This window comes from Lissotriton helveticus, chromosome 6 (genome assembly GCF_964261635.1).
Source record: "Lissotriton helveticus chromosome 6, aLisHel1.1, whole genome shotgun sequence".
Classification (NCBI taxonomy): domain Eukaryota; kingdom Metazoa; phylum Chordata; class Amphibia; order Caudata; family Salamandridae; genus Lissotriton; species Lissotriton helveticus.
In genome coordinates, this window is record NC_136067.1 from 1,957,450,155 (window position 1) to 1,957,466,272 (window position 16,118).

Here is a 16,118-nt window from a genome sequence, read left to right on the forward strand (position 1 = left end):
TCATGTAAAGTGCTCCAAAACCTTCGGGTCGAGTTCGCGCTATATTAAATAAGTAAGGCAGTGAACTTATGCGGAAATTGTGAGTAATAGACTCTGACCATGAGTCTTTAACAAATATGGTCCACGAGATAAAAACGAGATAAACGAACTACCATGGTTTATGTATTTCACGCAAAGGGCGCGCTTTCTTTTGCAGATCACCGTGGGAAACACCTACCGTCTGTCAGCTCATGGGGCATATAACGTGTGCAAAAGTAGTATGTATCAAAAACTTTTCTGAGTCCAACAGGGATTTTAATGACTTTTTCAAACAATTCTCTTCGAAATGAACATTCCTCTCGAAGGAATCGGGTCCCTCTAATTTTAACCCTGTGTGATGCTGATGTGTGCATTGAGTTATGGTTGTGTGTGTGTTGATACAAGCCAGCCCTAATCCTGTGGGGCTCACGATGTTCGGTCACCATGTGCAAACGAACAATCAGGGGATGGTAAAATGCACCTTTCCTCTGTACATGAAGTTTTAAGTATAAGCTTTATGAAACGTGCCAATAAGGACGTACAGTGAGAACAGTGGCACCGTATTAACTTGTGCTGAATGACAGATTATCCATACAATTGTATAAATCTGGTGTATTTCTCTCCTTTTTCCCATTTTCTTTTACAGAGACCGCATCAGGTCCACTTTTTTGATAAAATTTATCTCGCTTCCACTGGGCCAGCTCATGCCCGGAAGCTAAAACTACCAGCTGATTTTTGCTGCTAGTTTTTAGGACTGTAGGCTTACCAATTTAGAAACCGAGCATTTTCTAGTAGGGGCCACTAGAAGGTCCTGATGAGTAAGCAGTAGGGGACTGCTTACGAAACAGGTAGACCAGGTAGCAAGCTAATCGCTCTACCTCAAAACCCCCTTCTTAACGTTCCCAGCTAGAGAAGTGAATAAATCATTTTTTTCTACTAGCCAGGGAATTTGTAATCTTTTTATAACACCCACACATAAATAGGTCCCTACACCTCACTGATATCACCCACCCTGCACTGACACATAGCCTCTGTCACATATAAAGTGCTCCCGCGTAGTTCGTCAGGTCGTAGCACGCCCCGCCCCGTAGAGGGACGGGAAGACCCCTATGATGAAGCATGACACTAAAGGATTTTTTTAGTGTGTGAGGGGTATTTTAACAAGCACATTGTGCTCTCATCTTTACCACCCTAAGAGAGAGTTTATTATTCTCACCATTCACATGAAAAAATAAATATCATAAAATTAAAAACCACCACACATTGATAGGATCCTTATGTTTATATATATCTATTTGGAGGGTGATTCTGTCAATACCTCTACACTTCCTCTACTGTTTTGGAATTACTGGCAGCGTGCAGCTGCGGAAGTTGACCAGGATTCGTTTCTCCACACCACTTTGTAATTCTGCATTTCACGGTATCCAGCACAGGGAGGATAGAGGGATCCCTGATTTCCTGCTAAAGAATGGCCGATCTAGGCCTTGCATTCACCGATGACGAAATTTCCAATCTAATGTCCACTCTAGGGACTTTTGAAGGACTTAACTCCGGGTGTCCCTCCACAAAAAACAGTGACTGGGATGAATTGGAAGAACTGAGGAGAACCCAGATAAAAACTGCTATCCATGGGTTACTAATGTCTGAGTATTTGAAGGTTAACACTGCTCCATCAGGCCTTGTAGTTCGGAATGAACCATTTATATTTCTTGAAGATAAAACTTTTAAAATCGATTGGTCTCAAATCTCGTGGAGATGTACACGAGACTGGATCGTACTTATCATCAAGACGGCAAGCAGATTAGCAACTGACTTTAAAGGGGAGATACAAACAATAGAGATACGTCTCAAGAACTATGAATCTCCGGCCAATCTAAAGAAGTATCTTGACGAACTAAATAAGACATTAAATGACTTTGAAATAACTCTCAAAGAAAGCAAATATGAGAAACTAAAAAAAGACACCAGTAGGTGGACAAAAGAGAAGATCTACCCTTATATAAAAGACAATTATAAACCATCAAGTGATAATATCTCTAATGATGACTCATCAGATGCGGGATCCAACAGCTCTAACTCTAGTGGCAACAAAAGCCCAAGATACCAGGGCACACAAAGGAATCTCCGACGACCCAACTACCGTGGCATGCGGGGATGGAACAGCTACCCGCATCCTATGATGTACCCCGAACAACAGTATGGCCCACCGCCCTTTCAACATCCAAATGGCCCTTTCCCACAATGGGGATACCAACAAGATTATGGCTACTTTGACCAATCGGCTCCTTTTTTAGGCGCACGCCAAGGACAGAACAAGGGGAGAAACCGGAGAGGCACATCCGTACATTGGAACGTCGAGGAAGAAGGAACCCCGAGAGTGTCAACCAGGAGTATGACAGGCGCGTCAAAGAATCAGAAATGAGCCTAGTGGTAAATCTTACCGGCACGGAGCTATCTGAATCACAGAAAAGAGTACTAGAGAAAGGCTTAGGATATGTCCCTACTGCTAACATGGATAAATTCCACCTCTGCAAAGAAATTCAGGAATTTATAAGAAGGTTGAAACTCCAGGTCTTCTTTAACCCCTTCAGTGCTAATGACAAGGGTAACTCGTCATGTAGGGCCCATTGATTTCAATGGAAAGTCAATGGACCTACATGCACACCCCTTAGCAGCCAAGTGGTTAAAGATAAGAAGGATAACACCGAACAAGGAGATACGGGACTTAAGCCGAAATCTACCTTCACCCCTATGAACAATACACTCCCCATTGAACTCCTGACCTTTGAAAAAGCAGTTATGAAGGATCTTGAAGAACTCAACCCAATGCAGAAACGAGTCTTCCAAAACATTTCTAATGAAGAGCGGCAAGCACTTTGAGAATTGAGCAACAACAAAGAAGTGGTGATAAAACCAGCGGATAAGGGGGGTGCGACTGTGTTACAAAACAAAGAACAATATGACAAGGAGTGCACAAGACTACTGAAAGATGAAAGAAACTATGAGGTCCTACGCACCGATCCTACCGAGAGAATAACAATCAAGATCAAAACGATGGTAGAGGAGGCACTGTCTCACAATTGGATCACCAGAAAAGAAGGGGAGTTTCTGTGTCAAAAGAACCCGAGAACTCCTTACCTGTACACCCTACCGAAGATTCATTAGAACCTAGAGAACCCCCCGGGAAGACCCATCGTCTCGGGGATTGGGTCGGTTCTTGAACCAGTATCCAGATTTGCAGATGCATTTCTGAGACCTATGATACAGAGAACATCAACCTATCTTAGAGACACCAAAGACGTGCTGAATTTACTTGAGGAATTTACATTTGATCCGAATACACAGCTTCTAATCAGCTGTGACGTAGAGAGCCTCTACACCAGCCTGCCGCACAATGAAACCCTTGCAATAATCGAAGATGTTCTCTTTGAAGATGACTGGGAGTATCAAACCCCACGAAATGTGGTTATGGAATGCTGTTCTCTGGCACTAAAGGAGAACTTTTTTTAACACAACGGCACCTTATACCTCCAGAAACATGGGACCAGCATGGGGAGCACATTTGCTCCAAGCATAGCTGGTCTCTATGTGCACCATCTTGAGGAAACTAGGATACTGAACTCCAGAAACCCATTCAGAAACAACATCATGACCTGGAAAAGGTACATCGATGATATCCTTATCATCTGGGATGGAGATAAAAAGACCGCTCAGCAGTTCCTTACGTGGCTCAACTCCCAAGATGAGTTTTTGAAATTTACCAGTGTCACCACCAATGAGAATCTGGTATTTCTTGATTTGAACATTTTCCCGAAAAATGGCAGATTGATGACAACAACACACTTTAAGAGCACTTCCAAGAACTGCCTATTGATGTACCAAAGTTTTCATCCGAGACATCTGAGGGACAATCTACCTTACGGACAGTTCCTGCGCCTTCGCAGGAATTGCACAGAAATTACCAATTTCAAACTACAGTCTAACGACTTACGGGAAAAATTACAAACTAGAAACTACCCTAAGAGGATCATTGATAAAGCATACAAAAGAGCTAGGAACAACTGCAGAGAGAGTCTCCTCGAAGAAAAAGTAAAAAGAGAGGAAAAGCAGAGACCCATATGCGTTACAACGTATAACACAAGCTCTGATCAAGTAATCAAGATCATCAATAGAAATTGGAAGATTCTTAATAGCGGTGGTCTACAGATTCCAAAACCAATGTTTTCGCACAAAAGAGCACAGAGTGTGAGAGATATACTGGTACACACTAGACCTAAGGAAGACAAGGTCAATGCCCAAGGGAACCCCAGGTTTGTACAAGGACATTACCCATGTGGTGGATGCAAGGTGTGTTGCCTTACCAAAAAGAGTAAGTCACTGGCTTTCAACAATGGGACAAAATGGGAGCAGAGAAGCTTCAGTAACTGCAACAGCTCCAATGTTGTGTACCTAATCACCTGCCCGTGCAACCTTGAATACGTCGGTATGACGAGCAGGGCCGTAAAGACAAAAATAGGTGAGCATAAGAGCACAATTAAATGCAGGAAATCAAGTACAAAATTAACCAACCACTTCCTTGAAAGTGGGCATAAACCTGAGGATATTACTTGGACCGTGATAGAGCAGGTTGATAATGAAAAACACCTACTGGAAAAAGAACAAAGGTGGGTTTTTCGTGTCCAATCTAATAAGCATGGGCTGAACGATGAAATACCTTGGGGCCAGCTGTAGATCATGCACACAGATCCCCCGCCAACAGGCACCTTCCTTACTACTAACTATGGCCCTGTCCCCAACAGGGCTGATATCTGTTTCTGGACAACTTATAGATTGCACATAAGTATCAAAGGGAGTCCTTCCATCTCAGCTATCGAGATCAGCTCCTCATGTAGCACGGGAGACGCCAAATCCTTCATTGAGCTACACCACCATGATAACGACATAATCTGTCTATTAATACCACTCACTAACCAAACATCTCTCGTGGTAGTATTGCTATATTTAGAAATATATACTGATCACAATATACAAGCTCTGAGTATTTGGGTGATAGTCTGCTTATCTCATCACTTCTACTCATTCCCAAAAGCAGTCCGCTATGTGTATCGACCTCACATTAGTGCCAGCAACCAGAGACATGGACAGAAATATTTTCCAAACTAATTCCATAACCAGAAAATACTTGATTCTTTTAGCAATTATAAATAATATTCATTGAGGTATACGATCTATTCAAATTAGTAATCACGGAAGAAAGACTTCCGAATGTACCACCCGACGTCCCGCTAACGGCGGCCATCTTAGGTTAGCGTGCTAGCCTTTTCATTACATACTGAATGGGATGACAGTGCAGCTTCAAGGATATATTCCTACCGAGAGTAAGACCCCATTAATCCTCGGAGCGGCAGCACGGGTAGAAGTAAGGCAGTGAACTTATGCGGAAATTGTGAGTAATAGACTCTGACCATGAGTCTTTAACAAATATGGTCCACGAGATAAAAACGAGATAAACGAACTACCATGGTTTATGTATTTCACGCAAAGGGCGCGCTTTCTTTTGCAGATCACCGTGGGAAACACCTACCGTCTGTCAGCTCATGGGGCATATAACGTGTGCAAAAGTAGTATGTATCAAAAACTTTTCTGAGTCCAACAGTGATTTTAATGACTTTTCTAAACAATTCTCTTCGAAATGAACATTCCTCTCGAAGGAATCGGGTCCCTCTAATTTTAACCCTGTGTGATGCTGATGTGTGCATTGAGTTATGGTTGTGTGTGTGTTGATACAAGCCAGCCGTAATCCTGTGGGGCTCACGATGTTCGGTCACCATGTGCAAACGAACAATCAGGGGATGGTAAAATGCACCTTTCCTCTGTACATGAAGTTTTAAGTATAAGCTTTATGAAACGTGCCAATAAGGACGTACAGTGAGAACAGTGGCACCGTATTAACTTGTGCTGAATGACAGATTATCCATACAATTGTATAAATCTGGTGTATTTCTCTCCTTTTTCCCATTTTCTTTTACAGAGACCGCATCAGGTCCACTTTTTTGATAAAATGTATCTCGCTTCCACTGGGCCAGCTCATGCCCGGAAGCTAAAACTACCAGCTGATTTTTGCTGCTAGTTTTTAGGACTGTAGGCTTACCAATTTAGAAACCGAGCATTTTCTAGTAGGGGCCACTAGAAGGTCCTGATGAGTAAGCAGTAGGGGACTGCTTACGAAACATGTAGACCAGGTAGCAAGCTAATCGCTCTACCTCAAAACCCCCTTCTTAACGTTCCCAGCTAGTGAAGTGAATAAATCATTTTTTTCTACTAGCCAGGGAATTTTTAATCTTTTTATAACACCCACACATAAATAGGTCCCTACACCTCACTGATATCACCCACCCTGCACTGACACATAGCCTCTGTCACATATAAAGTGCTCCCGCGTAGTTCGTCAGGTCGTAGCACGCCCCGCCCTGTAGAGGGACGGGAAGACCCCTATGATGAAGCATGACACTAAAGGATTTTTTTAGTGTGTGAGGGGTATTTTAACAAGCACATTGTGCTCTCATCTTTACCACCCTAAGAGAGAGTTTATTATTCTCACCATTCACATGAAAAAATAAATATCATAAAATTAAAAACCACCACACATTGATAGGATCCTTATGTTTATGTATATTAAATATGCAACAAAAAAACCCCCTCTAAAATAGATAAATTGGCCAATCTAGGGATCCCGGTAGATCCGAAGTTAATAAATACTATTGATTGTTACCTCCTCACTTCAGAAAAGGTCTGCATGGCTAGCTTTCACCAGTCGTTCCCAAGGATATGGAACTCAGTATCCAAATGCGTCAGGAAAGTGGGTCGACTCTCTCACGCCATTAAAGAATATCGCTTTGTTGCCTTACACTGCATCAGGGAGGTGTTCCATGGGTGTTGCGGTGGGTGTTCCCACGCAACACCCATGGGTTTGGATGCATTCCCAGATTTACAAGGATCTGTAAACCTGGGAATGCTTCAAAACTATACACCTCCCCCATATATTTATTTCTCCTCGTTTGCTCCTCTTTGTATATGTGCTCTTTCTGTGCAGCACACATTGAAAGAGGAAAACGCCTCCATGGATTACTTTCGTGCAGGAAGGTGTCCCTTCCTGCGCAAAACATTCCTCCCAACAACGCAGAAACCCTTACACCATAGTGCAAAGGTGCCTGCGTTGGCGCTGGGCTCCAAATTGTGCACAAGCGCTGGCTGAAAGGACAGTAGTGAAATGTATCTTGTAAATACGGTGCATTTCTGCCCTTTCAATTTGGCGTAGGAAGGCACAGCAAAAACACTTGCGGTGATGCCTACACGAGATCATCGTAAATGACGCCCCCAGTTCATAGTGAAATCACAATAAATAAAATGTCTTTTTAGATTCAGATCATATGGCCAAAGGTACTAAGGGTGCACCAAAGCCACCAATGCCTTGTCTTGCCCTCCAGCTCAGGGATTGCAGGGAATTCCAGTCAGTATTCTTGCTCCTAAATCTGGCAACTAGGGGCTTTATTTACAAGCCCTTCTCGCCGACGGTGCGTCTCTTGTACTATGGGAAAAAGTGACGCACCGGCGGCGGAAGGGGATTTATAAATAAACCCCTAAATTTGATTCTGGACTCCTGAAAAACTACACAAATAAGGGCATATCTCCTTTTTTATTGTTTTTTGCCTACAAATGCGATGATGTTTTCCAGATGTTTAACGGAAGTGGAAAATAACCAGGAGGGCTGGTGAAGGCCTAGGGCTCGGGGGTTTGGATGGCCGGTCAGGGCAGGGTAGGAATAGGTCAGTAGAGTGCTGTTTGCTCCACCCCCACATTGCTGCAGGGGTAGGACGGGAGCAGGGCTGTGTACCTGCCTGCAACCCCTGCGTTGCTCCTGCAGCAGTTTCACCGGGTGCATACATGCACTGGTGAAACTGCGGTCGATGTCGCTGGGCCCGGAACTACTGCGTCTGGATACGCCGGCTCACATGGAAGGACACCACCACTTCTAATGAACAGCTCAGAGCCGGACATGTGATGGACCCTGAGCCAGCCCTACAGTTCTCTCACATATGTGCATGCCATGCTACTGACTGCACAGTAGACGCACCTGCTGGCCTTTCGGAGCTGAAACGGGCATGCTACTGATTTATCTCTAAATAAAACATCAAGAGGAGACCTCGCGTGGACAAATAATAATGCTTAGTTAAATAAACAGTACAAAAGCACGTCCATTCAGTTGATCATCCTAAAGTTCATTATTTTCTTCTTCAATTATGTCATTGAATTTATACAGTTGTTAATAAAGCAGTAAGTTTAAACACAGAGAAGCAAGTGGTTTTGTATGTTGTATTGTGCAATAAACCATGTATCTTATGCGTAAAAAGGCCAGTTGCAGTATTCTTTTAGAATGGGATACGGAAAAAGGCTTTGTTTCAATAGATTAAACTGTCCAATATTTTTTTCTGGTTCGGGCCAAGGGATCCTAGACTTAGTATAATGTAGGTAAAGTTTAACCAGTGGTTAATTTGAGCCAGTGGTTTCCGGGGCTCGGCCCTGGCACTTAATTATCAACCCCGGGACTTAAGACAGTCTGCCACATGGTGGTGCTGTAGATCTAATTTTGAAATGATCTCAACAACAGTTGTTTATTCGTTCAATGTACAGTAAAAATGACTAATTCCTGCCACCCAGGCCATTCTTATAGCATTAGGGGCCTGTAATAGCCTGAATAGGCACACTTGTAGGAGTGTGATGATTAGTAGTTAAGTTCGTACTTTAATTGGCAGCTCTGGCAGGGGCAATTTGTGTCACATGTTGCAGTTGCCTCCTGATGATGGACCTGGCACTTATGTTTTTTAGAAATTAAGCACTGAGTTCAACCATTCAAAGTAATGGTTGAAATCAAATTCTCTTACCGCCCAGATCTATATGTTGATATATATTTCAGACATTATTTCTCTCTTATTTAGACCACCCAGTTCCGCAAACTGAGGAGACCTTTCAATCAGATAGGGTTGAAACGCATCAACACTTTCGGTAAGGGCGATTGGCTTGCTGTTCCACTTACAACCGGTGAGTAATTTTTGCTAAAGCACGACAATTAAAATCACACAGCTGCACCTAAATTAGGCTCTGCCTCGCATCCCTTGGCCCTAACCTACAAACATTTATTGGACAGTTTAATCTGTTGAAACAGAGCCCTTTCTAAGCCATATTCTCAAAGAAGTGTGGAACTGGCCTTTTTTGCTTCAATGGGTCTATTCTACACAGTATTTATCCATGCAAGGTTAACTTTTCATGGTGTATATAAATGTGTTGTGGTCCAACCTCCCGTGTAAAGGACACCCCCTTTGCCTTCCTTTGCCTCCATTCTAGGAGTAATGCATATACTGATTCATCTTCAGCCTTATTGGCCTTTCTGGCACAAGTATAAGTAAAAAGGTAAGGAGGCCCCCTATCTTGGTTTGTGGGACCAGGGGAGATAAGTAGCGAAACAATGGGTGTCCCGAAATAACGCAAATATGCTATCCTATCAACTAGAACAAAAGTTGATACAAAACAGTGCAAATCAAATGATCGCACAAAAACAAACTAAATTCAATGTACTAGTTATGAGAGAGGCAAGGTAGAACTAAATGTGGTTATAGAACAAAAATCATCTGCATAGGACCAACATACTAATTCCAAAATGGACAAACAGACTGTTGTCAATAGGGTAAAATTTGTAAATATTTATTGCATACAGCTGTATGGAAACAGTTTAGAATTTATAATGTATTTAAAAACATGTGTTAATCAACATGAGTATCTACTCAATATTTAATGATCAATCACATGATACACAGTTACACGAATGCAAAAAAATATTTTAAAAAGATTTAAAAAAAACAAGAATCAGGAACAAAATAAGTGTCGATGCGGCGTTTCGGCTTTTTGTAAATACAAACACCTTCTTCAGGACAGATTCTCAATATTAAAAGCAAAATATATCAGACTCAGTCGTGTACTGTAGTCATTACGCTACTTCTTGATCTTTATTTGAATAAATCGATCTGCTGGTGTATATCCCATTGGGTTGGGAACTTTAATAGGTTCGTGCCTGATGTACTAGCTGTCCGGGGGAGCCACCGATAAGTTTTAGAATTTTTTACCAATTGAATTTCTTTCTTATAATGTAGGAATCGCTGTAACCGAAGGCCTTCTTTTGCTGTGGCACTACGGACTTGGGGGTTGACCTCCCTGGGCTTAGTTATCAATCTATTTAAAAAGGTTTCGGCCTCCATGCTCCTTACCGGACTCTGGTCTCTTTTTCTTACTCCGTTAGCCCAACCGTGCTTCTGTTCTATTGCCATCTCACAATCTCACCTGTGACCTACCTGCTCTTCTTGTATTTCAGAGATCAGCCTACACCCATTGACAATGAGGAGGGCTGCCGGCCTTTCAGTGCTTCATTTGTAAAACAAATAAGTGCCAGGGCCCTCGTCAGGAGGCCACCGCAGTTTGCACCACACATTGGCACTGTACTTACACAACTACTAACCATGGCAGTGCTACAAGTGTGTCTATTCAGGCTGTTCAAGGCCCCAAACGCTTTAAGAATGGCTTGGGTGGCAGGTACTAATTGTTTTGAATGTATATTGAATTAACAACCAACTGTTTTTCTGCTTATCTTTACATTGCACAAACATAACCACCATGTCATAAATGCAGATTTCAGCAATTAAATGCTGGCGCTAGCAATTAAGTGCTGGTTCTGAACACTGGAAACCACTGGCTTAAATTAAGTACAGCTTTCACCCAACATTAAGTTGACGTTCGACACAGCTTTCTTGACTTGTAGGCCATACTGGCCTGTCATAGAGTTAAATCTGATCCGGCCTTGCTGTAGTTAGGAGGTGGACATTGGTGCAGGCCCATTCAAAGCCACAAGCAGCTCCAGTGAGATCATTTGTGAAACAAAAGGGCTCCTCACTTAGCAACACGTTTCTTTTTAGAGCCATGTCTTGCAGTTAGACACCCTTGCTTTATCAAAACACTGGTCCTGACCACTAGCCTGGCATATGGCCAACTCAGAGCCACACTTGAAATGTGACAAAATGCCTCAGTCCTATTAGCCTTTCAAAGTTGTGTGGAGTTTTTAGCGATACAATATTCTGTCTCTGAAAACCTGGAATATGTCTAGAAGTAATGCACTGAGGAATTCATGGTCTACCACCAGTATTGCGAGGGGTCAGCAAATGGGCTGGTATTTGAGAGAGTTAACACTACCATCTTCATAATTACAACCTGATTAGGCCACAACCCAGTTCAGTGTGTCTCTCCTTAACACCTGGCAGCTATGGCACAAAGAGTAGGTGCCTTCCAAGAGAAAGGTGTGCTATGTTCAAGCAGTACGAAACAACATTAAGGTGAAGATCACAGTGCAATACCTTTCCCAACCAACTAAGCAAATTAAGAGGAATTAAATAAGCAAAAAGACCAAACAATGTCAAAAAAGAATAGAGGAACAAGAGATAGTTTTAATAACAAGCATTAGAAATGCAATAGGTCTCGCAGCATTAGAGTTAGTGCTTTTAGAATTGTTTATGGGTTTTTTTGTAAATCTTTAGCATTTTTGTTTCCTGTAGCCAATGCTAAAGAATAAAAAAAAAAAAGCCATAAACATTTCTAAAAGCTCTAACTCAAATTCTCCGAGACCTATTGCATTGGAAATGCAATAGGTCTCGCAGTAGGAAAGTTTGAGCTATAGGTGTTATTTATTTTTTTGTTTTTTATTTATGTGTTGTTTTTTCTAAATAGCTAAATTAATAGCTTTCTTCTTTACAAAGCCAATAGTTATAATTTTTGTAAATGTGACACCTCTAGCATTTGTAAAGCAACATGTTTTGTATTAACGGGACTTATATGTGACTTATATGTATTGATATTAAAAAAATCAATGGCTTTAAAAAACAATTAATAATTAATACGTAAATAAAATGGATTTTATTTTATATTGCCAATAGCTTAAAGTTTATTAAATATATTTAGTGAAGATGCTGTGGTTGCGCTGAGTGAGGGTGAGTGAGGGTGAGGGTGAGTGAGGGTGAGGGTGAGTGAGGGTGAGTGAGGGTGAGTGAGGGTGAGTGAGTGAGGGTGAGTGAGGGTGAGTGAGTGAGGGTGAGTGAGTGAGGGTGAGTGAGTGAGTGAGGGTGAGTGAGTGAGGGAGGGTGAGGGGGTGAGAGGGTGAGGGGTTGAGGGTGAGGGGGTGAGGGGTTGAGTGAGAGTGAGGGTGAGTGAGCGGTTGAGGGTGAGTGAGGGTGAGGGGTTGAGGGTGGGTGAGGGGTTGAGGGTGAGTGAGGGTGAGGGGTTGAGGGTGAGTGAGGGTGAGGGTGAGTGAGGGTGAGTGAGGGTGAGTGAGGGTGAAGGTGGGTGAGGGTGAGTGAGGGTGGGTGAGTGTGAGTGTGAGTGAGGGTGAGTGAGGGTGAGTGTGGGTGAGTGTGGGTGAGTGTGGGTGAGTGAGGGTGAGTGAGGGTGAGGGTGAGTGAGGGTGAGGGATTGAGGGTGAGGGGTTGAGGGTGAGTGAGGGTGAGGGGTTGAGGTGGAGTGAGGGTGAGGGGTTGAGGGTGAGTGAGGGTGAGTGAGGGTGAGGGGTTGAGGGTGAGGGGTTGAGGGTGAGTGGGGGTGAGTGAGGGTGAGGGTGAGGGGTTGAGGGTGAGTGAGGGTGAGGGGTTGAGGGTGAGTGAGGGTGAGGGGTTGAGGGTGAGTGAGGGTGAGGGGTTGAGGGTGAGTGAGGGTGAGGGTGAGTGAGGGTGGGTGAAGGTGAGTGAGGGTGGGTGAAGGTGAGTGAGGGTGGGTGAAGGTGAGTGAGGGTGGGTGAAGGTGAGTGAGGGTGGGTGAAGGTGAGTGAGGGTGAGTGAGGGTGAGTGTGGGTGAGTGTGGGTGAGTGTGGGTGAGTGTGGGTGAGTGTGGGTGAGTGAGGGTGAGGGATTGAGGGTGAGGGGTTGAGGGTGAGTGAGGGTGAGGGGTTGAGCGTGAGTGAGGGTGAGGGTGAGTGAGGGTGAGGGTGAGTGAGGGTGAGGGGTTGAGGGTGAGTGAGGGTGAGGGTGAGTGAGGGTGAGAGGGTGAGGGTGAGTGAGCTACATCTAATGACTTCAGAGGACTGCTTATAGACTGTTTAAATTACAACCACTGTCGATAGTAAGTACTATTGACCCTGATAACACCCTAATATATGTCCAAAGTCACAGTTTGGTAGGACTGGGCCAGACCAATGTATATGTTTCTATAAGTGTAGTCAGGACCATACAAGGGTTAGTTGAATAGCCTTGGCGGAAAACCCTGCTTCATTTTTTCGTATGAAACGATCCAGAGCGCCGCCTCAAATTGACAGGCGAAAGTATGATCTAAACATTACTGACATCTCCATCCTGAGGCGTGGGGTCTATAGCGTGACAGCTCGGTCTACACTTCATGCCCTTGGACGAACGCGGATTGGCTGTTCCGTTCTATGTGTCAGGAGCTCAAGGCTGACAAAACTGATGCCGAACTCCTAAAGGAAGTTTTAGAAAAAATGCGCTTGAGATGAGTAGCAACCAAATCGAAGGCAGGCAGATTTCGCTTCATTTATATCCAGTATCGTTGTTGTCCTGAGCGGCACCCTCGGGGCAACAGAAGCCGCTGCCATTGCTAAATAAAACAATGCAAACAATAGTTTAAAATATGGCGCGCTGAAGGATCTTAAATACAGCCTTTAACCCCTTAATCCTCGCTAATTGTACAAAACACCCACTGTAACGCAAGAGTCGAAGAGCGTTCTGACGTACCTTGCCTCGTAGTTTTTGCAGATGCGTAAGAAGTAGACAGAGGACTAACGCTTCCCCAGGGTAGGGTAACGGGGCGGCCATTTCAGAAGAGAGCGTTTCCGGTCGAGAGGAATGGCAGCTTCTCGGATGGCCACCATACCCTGAAGATTTGCCGTTTGATGGAGAAAGTAAACACAAATTGAGACAGAACACTTTATTGGTCTAAATGGAGGGAGTCTCCCTTCCAATTAGAAAGCCTGCTTGTGCGTGAGCTTGAGGTCCTTTCTAAGCAAGTCTGGTGAAGATATAAAACACTTTATTGCATTTCGGGTTACGTTATTAAGTGGAGAGGTCATTGAGTCGGTACTTGTTTTTCTAGCCTCTCCAGTGCATGTTTTGTTTGCTTCTTTACTTTTGTAGCAGGTAGTAAGATCTGATAATGTACCCCGAAGGACGGCAATAAGAGACTATACAAAAATGCAAATTCAAAGAAATCGCCCAGCAAAACGTGTGCTCAAAGTCCTGAAACGCAAATAGATTTTCTGCTTGTGACAGGCCAGCTGTTTCTGTAATTCTTACACTATTACGTGATTATGCATGGAGTAAAAGTTTTGAACGCGACATAACAGGCAGGGGAGGGGGCGGAGCGGGGGTGTGGGATGAGTGCGGGAACAGACGGGGAGGAGAGTAGGAGGAGGAGAGTAGAGGAGGCAAGCAGGGTAACCTGACCCAGGAGGGGGGAGGAGGGAGGAGAAATGCGTCTCGGCCGGAGCAGGGGGCGGAGCAGGGAGAGCGGGCTTTGAAATGCACTTCACACGGCCGGCCGGTCGTGAAACTGAAAGCATGGCCGGCCGGCCGTGAAAGCCTTTGATGCCGCAGGGGGTGGAGCGGCACCAGCTGGGAGAGTAGGCAAGGCAGGCGGCTGGGGGCATGTGCACGCGCTTTTAAGCTCAATGCGCATGCGCATTGAGCTTAAAAGTCACGGGCACTGCAAGGAATCGCCACGATTCCTTGCAAGGTGGACAAAGAGTGGATAAGCCCCCATAGTCTCGCTTGCTCGATGCGCATGCGCATCGACAGGCGAGACCTAAAAATGGTCGAAAAAACGTACCGAAGCAATTGAGGTGCTGTCAGCCTATATGCAGTACCAGATATGGCCACAATAGGCCGCTATTGAATTAGAAACAAAAACCAGGCTTGGACGAAATGTTAATGATGCTGGAGTAATTGAAGTACTTTCGCAAATTTTGTGTTACTCTTTAGATGTAGGAAGCCAATTTGCGATCGCAAATGCTGAAATTCGCAGAATTTCAGCGTTTGCTATCGCAAATAAGCAGTGTGCATGTAGCACACAAAAACCCCCTCGCAAAATAAGGAATCGCAAAATTTGCAATTCCCTATTTTGCAATTGCATTTAAGGAATGGCAAATTGTGATTCCTCAAATGCAATGTAATTAGCACAGAAAAAGTGTGATTTGGCCTTCAGGAATCGCAAATTACCACCAACTTCAAGTTGGTGGTAATTTGCGATTTCTTTTTAATATGCATTTGTTTGCATTTTTCAAAGTGCAATCTGGCGCACATACATTAGGGCATGTATGTGCACCACATGTGCACCCATGCTTATTTCAGGGGTGCAACATGGTGTCCTTTTGACACCCTTGCAACCTTGAAATTGCATTCTCAATTTGCGTTTCTCTAAATGCTAATCGCAAATTGAGAATGTCTTCCCATTCATTCCTAAGGCCCATAGGAATGAATGGGGAGGGTTTCCTTAATTGCGAATCACACTTTGCGACTCGCAATTAAGAAATATATAGGATTTGCAAATCTTTTTGCAAATCCTACATACATCTCATTTTGCGATTCTCAAATAGCGAATCTCTAAAATTCGCTATTTGAGAATCGCAAAACCAAACTTTCATACGTATGCCCCTATATGACCAAAAATTGCACAATTATATCTGTTTGCGTAATTATGAGTAATTGTACACAAAATCCAACATCAGGAGCAAAAGAACAATAAACTTAGCAAACGGTTGCTATCCGTGTTGTGTTACATTTTGGTAATTTTGTGTTACTTTTTTGACACAAAATTACCGAAAATTACACAATTACACATTTTTGCATAGCAAAATGTATTCTCAGGTCCGTTTTGGATGCAAGGGAGCGGTTTGTGTTAAGAAAATAGTGCTAAATGCTAGGTTACTCTCTTCACACAAATTTTCATAATCTTGCATCACTTTGCTGTAATTTCACGTAATAATGCTGCAGCAAATTACACAAGTT

General features: G+C 43.6%; 1 protein-coding gene across 2 annotated transcripts in view; it reads left to right on the top strand.

Annotated features, from left to right (window-relative positions):
- Positions 1-16,118, top strand: part of CIB4 (calcium and integrin binding family member 4) — a 178,444-nt gene that overhangs the window by 69,505 nt on the left and 92,821 nt on the right. The window lies entirely within an intron of this gene.